Genomic DNA, 9,878 nt, shown 5'->3' with positions numbered 1-9,878 from the left:
GTTCGACGTTGGCTACAAGGGTTCTTTTGCCAATGTCAAACCCAAAAATTTTAAGTCAGCTTTAGACAATCCCACAGTCGTTGACGACAAAATTACCAAAGATAGTTAGTTAGCTGTTGCTTTTCGGGTTCAGCGGACCATAATAGGCCAAATCAGGACCCCACAAGTTAATCATTGCACATTTTTAGATTAAAACACTTCTAATAAGGTGCTCAAATAGTGTTCGATTTTTAAAATTTGCCCCCTGGACCCCCACCAGAGTTTTTCTCTTTCACCAATTCCTGTGGCTGGTGTAATTTATGCACGTGTGTGTGTGTGTGTGTGTGTGTGACGGCACCTATATCGGCAAAACATGTTTTTCTGTCATTACAGATGGATTCGCCGACACATCCTTCCATGCGCCATCGTCGAATACGCCACTTGGATGCCAGGACTGGCCCAAACCTTCCCGTCTACCCGTACCAGGCCATAGCAAGATACCTAGGCCGGCTGCAACTCCCAAATCTTTCTTTCTTTATCCCAGCGAAGCTAGGTTGGTCCCACACTAGAGTTGATTTCAACCAAATGATGTGTGTGTGTGTGTGTTAGAACCCCTAAAACTTTCACAGTTTTGACTCGACTACAACAAAAATTGGCACAGGCAATGTTATTGATCCCAGGAAGGTTTTAAGACATAAATCGTTTTGATCCGACATCGACAACGGCAGTTACAAGCGCTTCCAATTTCTAAGTCATAACAAAGAAGGAGGTCAAACCCAGGTCAAGAAGACAATCAAAACTCATGACGTCAAACTCATGACATCATTCTCTTCTACACAAGGAGCTGAATTCAAAATGTTATGACATCTTCCATGACGTCAAACTTGAGGATTCCACACAGTGGACTAGATCACCTCCATCATAATATTGTGAGACAGCCCCAGACTGGTATACTTCCATGCACCTTTGCCGCTCTTTGTGTCACGTAGCTGCAATAATCCGTATGCAGAGAAGTTAGGAGTGGACGTTTTGCTACGTGCTACAGGTGGAGATGGAAGTTCACCAAAAATTGGGACCATACTAACAAAAATACGGTGGGTGCAATAGTCGCCCCATTTTTTCAGCAAACGCCACCCAAGGCCGTTTTGGACGGGTAGAAATTCCGTAGTTTCCAAGTCTATGGATAAAGCTCGCGTAAGAAGAATACGTCACGGTCGAAAGTCTTTGACGTCAATTAATGCATCATGACGTCATGCCTCCCTGAAGTCTTTCTCTCTCGCGCAGTGTGTGTGTTTTTGTTCATGTTGTGCACATGTGTTGGTGTTACTGTTTGTGTGTGTGTGTGTGTGTGCGCGCGCGCACGCGTGCATGAAGAGTCTGTACTCGTATGTGTGTGGTGTGTGTGTGCGCGCACGCGTGCATGAGTCTGTACTCGTGTGTGTGTAAATGTGTGTGTGGGTATAAGTATGTGTGTGCGTGCATGTGTGTTTGTTTGTAAAGGTGTGTATGTCCGTCTGTCCATGTATGGGTGTGTGTTTTGTGTGTATGAAGTTTTTTGTGAGAGTGAGTGAGTGCGTGTTAGTGAGTGTATGTGTGTGTGTGTGACTTGGGGTGTGTGTGTGTGTGTGCGTGGGTGTGTGTGTGTGTTTGAGAGAGTGTGTGTGTGTGAATGTGTGTGTGCATGAGTTTGTGTGTATGAGTATGTATATGTGTGTGTTTGTAAAGGTGTGTGTGTCCGACTGTCTATGTGCGTATTTGTTTGTGCGTATGTACAGTGTGTGTGTGTGTGTGTCTGTTTGTATAAGAGAGAGAAAGAGAGAGAGAGAGTGGGTGTGTGTGTGCGTAAGTGTATGTGTATGTGTGGTTGTTTGTAAAGGTGTTTATGTCCGTCTGTCTATATGTGCGTATGGGGGTGTGTTTTGTGTGTATGAAGTGTGTGTGAGACAGTGAGTGTGTATTGTGTGTACGTGTGTGACTTGGGGTGTGTGTGCGTGCGTGTGTGTTCGTGTGTGTGTGTGTTTGAGAGAGAGAGAGAGTAAGAGAGGTTTGTCTTTCGCTGGGGTATGCAGTGCCTTGGCGTTGCACATCTACTTAATTTTTAATATATATGTTGAATTCAAACTCATTGGAGTACTGTGGGGAGTTGTGACTGATGGAGTTCGGCCACTCAGCACAAATCTAGCGAGGGAAGACCAATACATCATTCTTCATCTTCCGGTTGGTAGCCTTAGTCCACAAGTTGACAACGACAACACTCACTTTAAAATAGAAAGCGTTTGAGCAAGCGACACATGCATCACACTGTATCAAAAATCACCGCAAACTAGGAAAATGCAAATCCCGAATAAACATGGAAGTTTACCTAACGAGGTTCGTATTAAGGAGGGGAAAGTACTGCTGATCGATCTTTGGACGCTGCATACCACTCATGAAGTTTAACTTTTGATTAAAAGTGGAATTTTGACTTTGATATCCGACAGCTGATGTCCTAGTCATGTCAGTGAAGTGCCGAACCGAAGGCAGGAAAATGTTGGGCGAGAGTAGCGTCCCTTGAGTCAGTGCCGTGGATATAGCACCGGGACTCGAGGCACGGACCCGTGGATGTAGCCACAACCATTTTAGAAACATGTATGTAAGTTGTAACTGGCGAGTAAAAATGTTCATCTCAGGCATGGAAAGGGTCCGCCGAAAGGCAAATTTCTGCCCAAATTTGTTTTGGATCCGCCGAAAAAATCAATCGGGGAGACCAAAATGGTTCTAAAAAGTGAATTAAATGGCAAACTTGGAGCTCAAATGACACAAGATTGCACCATTGAACAAAATTCAGGGTGGGGGGGGGGGGCATTATGCTTCGCGCCGTCGACTTTGCTATTAGTAGTATTACTTTAAAATGTTCAGCCTTTTTTACTGTTTTCAATTCCCATGCCTGATGCCTGTCATCTACTCGCCAAATGCGAGTGAAGTTGCTGAAACAAACTGTTGGTTTGGCTAGTAACGTTTGCCCTCTGGCTAGTAAATTTTCAGAATGACTAGCCATAGGCCAGTACACATTAAAGTGACATTATTGTTGGACTTTCAGCGCTGCACTGGTGGAACTGGAAGTACATGTATAAGTAGTGGTGGGGGACCGGGTGGTTGGCAAGTTTACTCTTAGTTGTTTTAGCTCAACTGCAGACGAGTGTTTCTTGATATAACCTAGCAAAAACAAACTCACTATGTCTATGGTAGGGGCTACTGTTACGCCTTTTTCAAGTCGTAATTCGACTCCGAAATTCTATAGTTACGACATGACATCATTTTACTGTCGTAACCCGCTCACTGCAGGCTTTGGTTACACCTTTTCCACGAGTCGTAGAGTCACTCGGCCAGACTTTGATTACAGCGCGTCGTGATCCTACCCGGACATTCTCTACTACTCTAGTTACGACATGACACCATTTTACCAGTGATGTTCCTAGGACTGGAGGGCAACAGGACAAAATGTCCTGAATCAAAAAACTAATAGGACATCATGCCCTGACTACAAAAAACAATAGGACATTCAGATCAAGCGAACCAATCACCTTTTTAGATGACTGAGAATATATGAACAAAGGCAAATAAAAACTGAACAGTTCCAAATTTATTTTAATATTTTAAATGCAACAGTGTTCAGTAGGGTTACTTTCACACACACAGACACATGCTTCAGAATGTCATAAGTGATCTTTCACACACACTCACACACACACACACACAGAGCCTTTTTGTGATCGTCTGTTCGTACATGGTCTGCCAGTGCGGATTTGCGAAAGTTGCTGCAACCAACGGTGAACGAGTTTGAGGCAACGCCATCCTCCTGACAGATGGTGCAGAACATCAGTTCTTTTTCTTTGCTGTAGCTGAGCCAAGGGAACATAGAAAACCAGCTCTGCACAAACTTTCTGGTCGCCCCTACTTTCGTTTCTTGCGTCTCTTCCTGAGGTTGTAGATCTATTGGCTCACCTTCTGAGGCTTCAGTCTTCGACGGGGCCGAAGGCCCTGCAACTTGACTGTCCGTGTCGTCCTTTTTTTTTAAACAAAGCCACTCAAAAGTGTCTGCCCTTTTCCCACGCAAACCTTTTTCTTCGGCGGCATCTTTGCAGAACCATGATGTGGCGGCGGAAGTAAAGTGTCGCTGTCAAAAGTAGCGAGAGTTGTGGCTCTTGTAATATTGTTCGGTCGAGAGTTGCGTCCCTTCTGTTATTGTTCGACCGAGAGTGAAAATTGAAGTTTAAGTAGGCCCCGATTCGAACTCGTTTTAACGGGGTTTGATACTTCAGTTTGTACACATTCTTCTTGCAGTGACCGCTCAAGACGTAATACTATCGGACAATGACCGCTGACTTCGCGATCGGATCGGACATTTGACGGGACAGAGGTGTTTGCGATCGGTCATTTTACAACCTAAATCGGTCGATGACCGACGCCTCGGAACATCACTGTTTTACTGTCGTAACACGCTCACTATTATTCATGTCCCTTGTTAGGACATACTTGTATGTACTGGTGGTCCCGCAGTGGGGCACTGCGGTTATGAAATTAAAGGCCCCTCCTGTTTTTGGATCCGCAGGAGCTTTCTAGTTTGCTGTTAGGTAGATTTTTGGTTCCTCTTTCCTGTCATGCTCTCTTTTTCTTCATGAATTCTTTTCTTTTTTCTGCCTTCTTGCTCATTCACCTGTATTTTTTCCAAAAATCTCTTCTCTTGCCGCTTGTCTCGCGATTCATGTCTAGTTTAATCTGTTAGTGTTCTGATGTAAGTCCAGCAGTAGATAGGTTAAGCCTATTTTAACATACTGGAAACTGGTAATCTTCCAGTAGGTATTAATTTAGTTTTACTAAAGCCTGCTGGGACACAAGTAATGGGTTAGTGCATTTGTAAACAGGAATCGCTTGACAAGTGGCCCCCTTCATCCCCCCCTTCCTCGTCCTGATATGGCTCTGCGTAGTCGGCTGGACGTTAAGCAACAAATAAACAAACAAATGTACTGGTGGTTGATTTTCCAGATATCCTCTCAGTGATTGAGGCTTATATGAGGCTCAGTGATTATAGATTTCACTGTTCCTTTAACGGGTTTATTCCGTATTTTTGGAATTATCTGTACTAATGGTACAGGTGAATGTGGAGAATGACTGTCAAAACTGCTTTGCTGTGAAGTCCGCTATCCATGACTAAAGTAAACCGGCCTGCATACGGGTAGAAACGCACAACCACTACTAATGAACTGTTGAACACGTCTGTCCTCACTCGACCCACGCTTTAAAATGGCCGCCCAAACCGGATCAAACCGGAAGTAGAGCGCGGCCCTGGCGGGGAAATGCTTTGTGGCGTAATCAAAGCAAAGAAGGGAAAAGTTACGGGCGGCGTAAGTGTAGTCACTGCGAACAGCTATACAGTTCAGGTTGGGCATTCTAAATACGTGACCACACATCAGGAATACCTGAAAATAAAGTAAAACTTTACTACAGCAGACTTCCACTAAATCGCGAATTCGGCTATATCGCGGAGACCTCTAGGCTCTTGGACCCCAACCTTTTAAAAAAGTTTTTTTTTTACTTTGTCTTGTTAATTTTTAGCGAGATAAACAAAAAGGGTCCCTGCCTGAACGTTATAACATTTAGAGGGTCACCTAGAATCCGCCCTGATTGGTCAAAAAGCCAAATGGGGCACTGAATTGGTTATAATGCTAGATACCGATTTGAAATTGAGCCAAGAACTACAGACTCGGAGTTTGTTTTGGGAGTTAAATACATGACATGACAATTGACATTGACAACACACGAGGAAAAGATTAGTCCAGGTGTCGACACTAACTTATTTGGCCTGTGGCCACACTGGCCCCAGAGATGGAAATTGCTGGTGCGGAAAACAAATATCTGGGGCGCACTCTCAGTATTCACGTGCGGCAATGCATTGTCTGTTTTTCTTCATCGTACTGAAGCCAGGGAAATTCTTTCAACCATTTGACATTGAAATTACGACAGCGCTTTGCGCTTTTGGCTGCATCGATCTCCTTTTTTCGTTTCTCTCCACCCTGTTCTTCATCTTCATTTCCATGTCTTTTCACACCAGGAATGTGTCGCCACATTTTGCGTTTGGCATTTGAAGGCGATACTTATCTCTCACACTAAAGAGCGCAATCTGGGAGTTATTTCCCTTGCTGCATTGTCCTTCGACGATTTCAATTTTTTTTTCTTGACTGCGGCATTGATCGTAACGCAAATTTCAGTGACGACTTTGACTGTCGATTTTTAGTGATTGGCTCTGCCATTAGAATTTTCGGTTTGTCATTGTTGGAATTTATCCTGGGGCGGAGTGGGCCCCAAGCTTCGGCAATGTTTGGGGCGGAACACAAAACTCTGGGGCGTTCCGCCCCCCGCCCCCGCTAGTGTCGAACCCTGTAGTCAATGACTCGATTAGTGTTTGAGCGTTCTACTTTTCACCTTGCCCGTCAACAATCACTTGAAATTTAGTGCAAGTTGGTTGAAAGTCTCCCATGTAAACTCTGAGCATTTAAAATTGACTTGTTTTGCAGCACTTGGGCCAGTTCACCACATCCAGCTCCTGTGTCCACACTTGCCCAGTACTGTGAGATGTCATAGATGGATCTGCACTGTGTCCACACGTGCCCAGTACTGTGAGATGTCATAGATAGATCTGCAGACCTGAGGATTTCATCCTCATGCTGAGCTCTGAACATGCAGGTAAGTCACCCTTCACTGTGTTTCCTGGGAACGATCCAGAGGCTAACAAAATTGTCTGTATCTCTGAAACTACATGAGTTTTGATTGAAACATCATCGTGTAATCCTCAAACACCATAGGACCCTCCTATAGTCCACTTTCTGAAGTAAACTTGGCCAACAAATTATTGCAACAACTTTCGCACGCTAACAAAAGCGGTAAAACGCAATCCATTTTAGTTCAACTTTATATGCTGGAAAAGGTAATTATGTCCACCGTTTATATCATTTGTCTGATCGGTGGTAATTTGTATATGGCCCAAAGTCAGAATAGGTGTCCATTTTTGTGACATACAAAATCAATTTTAAAAATGAACATTTTCTTTGTTTTGAAAATAGAGATGTATTTTAGAGCATAAATACGCAAGGAACAGCTATGATTTAAGAAAACTCATGTTTGATCACTTCACAGATTCAGGTTTAAAAGTTTGCAGGAGTTCATAACTTCACACCGTCACAAAATTTAGACTTGTTAAATCATTGTTGCTACATGTATTGGGTCTGTTTTAGACATCTGAGCAAATTGCTACAGCAAATTACTTTGCATTTCAAGCAAGTTAAACTTGTTTTGGCCACGCATGATGCAGATGTGAACTCCATTAATGGGAAGTTCATAACTTCACATAATTTACTTTTATTGGTATAATAAATTTAATTTATACAGGCAGGAAACAATTTGTTTTGTTTTTTAATCTGAAAAAGGTGAGCTGGAACATGAAGGTAATTTTTGAAGATGAAGTGTGGAGAAGATTTTTTGGTTATCTGTATTATTTATAGAAATTAATATTGTCACAATTTTTTCACAGCAAATATTGGCATAAGTTATCATTAAATCTACAATTTTGCTGTTTTTGTGCAAAATGTGCTTGAAAAGTACCATCAAAAGGATTTCAATACACCAAAATGTTTGTCTGACTCAAAGAGTTGGCAGAAACTGAAAGTTTTTTTAGAATGTCCTAGGAGTTCATAACTTCACACCGTGACATCACAAACTATGGCTAATTCAAACCAAAGTAAGAAAGTGCATATGTCATCTTATTTTCTCTCCAGCTACTCTTTGTAATCAACATACAACTAAGTAATAAAAGTAAAAGATTTGTGAAAACAAACGATAACAAAAATCACAAAATGTGAGCGTGCGCATAACTTCACAAGAATTTTTGTTATGTTGGTCTCTAGTACAGTTACTGTATAATATATTTGCAAAACAATGACAAACTGAGAACACAGAGTTATAGTATAGGCTAAAGCTGCACTTATATTACAAAATCAGATTTTAATTGCCAAAATAAAACAAATTGTTTGAAACTTGTGAAAGTTCATAACTTCACATCAATCACACATTTATACTAAAATAACTAACTAAAGTCTCTTGCAAACAATTCTAAACAACTTAATGATTTACTTAACCAAACTCAGTCATGAAAACTGTTACCGAAATCATTATTTAGTTAGTGTTTATGTCAGCTGACTGTGTGTTCATAACTTCACATCATTTATTTAACTGAAAAGCTACGTACTAAAATCTGCTGGTAAATTAAAATAAAAATGACATCAAACTGTAACAGCCTACTCTGGAGAAGAGCAGCACATCATTTGAGGTAGTGATTTAGTGTAGTAAATTAATTATTGTGTATAAATCATACTCATGGCATGTGTTCATAACTTCACACCGTGGGGCTGAGGGTCAGTTGATGTGAAGTTATGTACACCGTGCAGTCAACCCAGATTCATGCTGGAATTATCAAAATGTAATTTTGAGGGTTGATATTCAGAAAACTTCTTACAAAATGTCCAGATAAAGTCAAATGTACTCTTTTGCTATTAACAAGGCATTATTTTAAACACGCCCTTGAAAAATGAGCTTGAGTTATGTGAAGTTATGAACTTCATGACAAAACGGCTAAGTACTTCAGAAAGAAACAGTCAGCAGCCAGTAGATTCTTTTTGTGATGAAAATCATGGTACAGTGTAATTTGGAAACTGAAAATAGTCATTTTACATATATTTTGGGTTTTGACATGAGTTAGTAACTCTCACATAAAAATAGTGCGCAAGACACAGAGAAAATGGCTAACTAAAGCATACTGCTTGACTTTAGTGACAAAAATTGCCTAGTATCTAAATCTAATGTACTTTTATATGCAAAATTGCTGTTCCACTACAACCTTAACTTTCATGGCTAGCATTTAAGGACAAAAAACACTCTCAGTGGAGATAGTAGGAAAGTTCATAACTTTCTCACAAGAATTTTTTATTTCTCAATTACTCAAACACCAATGAATGAACTTGATGCAAACTTTCAGTGTGACTGCTGCTAGTGGATCCAAATGCATTACAAAGCTAGGTGTTCCCCAACCAGTCAATTTACTCTTTTTATAAGGCAAAAGGTTGGAAAGTTCATAACTCTTTTTTCACAAGAAAATCTGCACGTAAACTTCAAACTACTTTTGAACATGCAAAAACAAGTCAAACAACCCTTTTTATGTTTTATACCTCTGCAAAACATACTGTAAAATACTTTTTTACAAAAATATATCAGGTTTCAATCTTTAATTATTATTTAGAGCTGATCAGTGAACAAAAATGAAGTCTTACGGAAATAGTTATGAACTTTCTGTGAAATTTTGTCTCCCCATTTTCTGCAGGCTCACTGACAAAATTCAAAAACTTTGCTTTGTCAAAGGTACATTTGAGTTTTACTGGCTCAGTGAAAAGTCATTCATGACATTCTGTCCCATAAATATGACAGAGTAGACCATGTTTCAATATGCTGTAAGGTCATGTCACAAAAAATGGCCAAAATGTAGAGCTGCTGACTTCAGATAATGGCGACATTTTCATTAAAAACAACAACTGAGCACACAATGTTTCTCTAGGTGTGTACTTCATACTTTTTTTTTACAAGTCTCATTAATCTTTACAAGGATTTTATTTTTCTTTGATGTACAAATCAGGTTAGAGCCAAGGTTGCACAGCTATTTCAGCTGTGGACACCATTTCAGACTTAAGGCCATATATAGGCATCCCGTTACAGCCTGTCAAACAATGTCACCCCTAAAATCAACCTGACAAAAACCATAGCCCCGTGTTTTAAAATCTGCAAAAAATCAGAATGTGCACTTACCAAATACTTCT

The sequence above is a fragment of the Littorina saxatilis genome, linkage group LG3 (assembly GCF_037325665.1).
Source record: "Littorina saxatilis isolate snail1 linkage group LG3, US_GU_Lsax_2.0, whole genome shotgun sequence".
NCBI classification, from domain to species: domain Eukaryota; kingdom Metazoa; phylum Mollusca; class Gastropoda; order Littorinimorpha; family Littorinidae; genus Littorina; species Littorina saxatilis.
Note: the sequence above shows the minus strand (reverse complement) of the source record.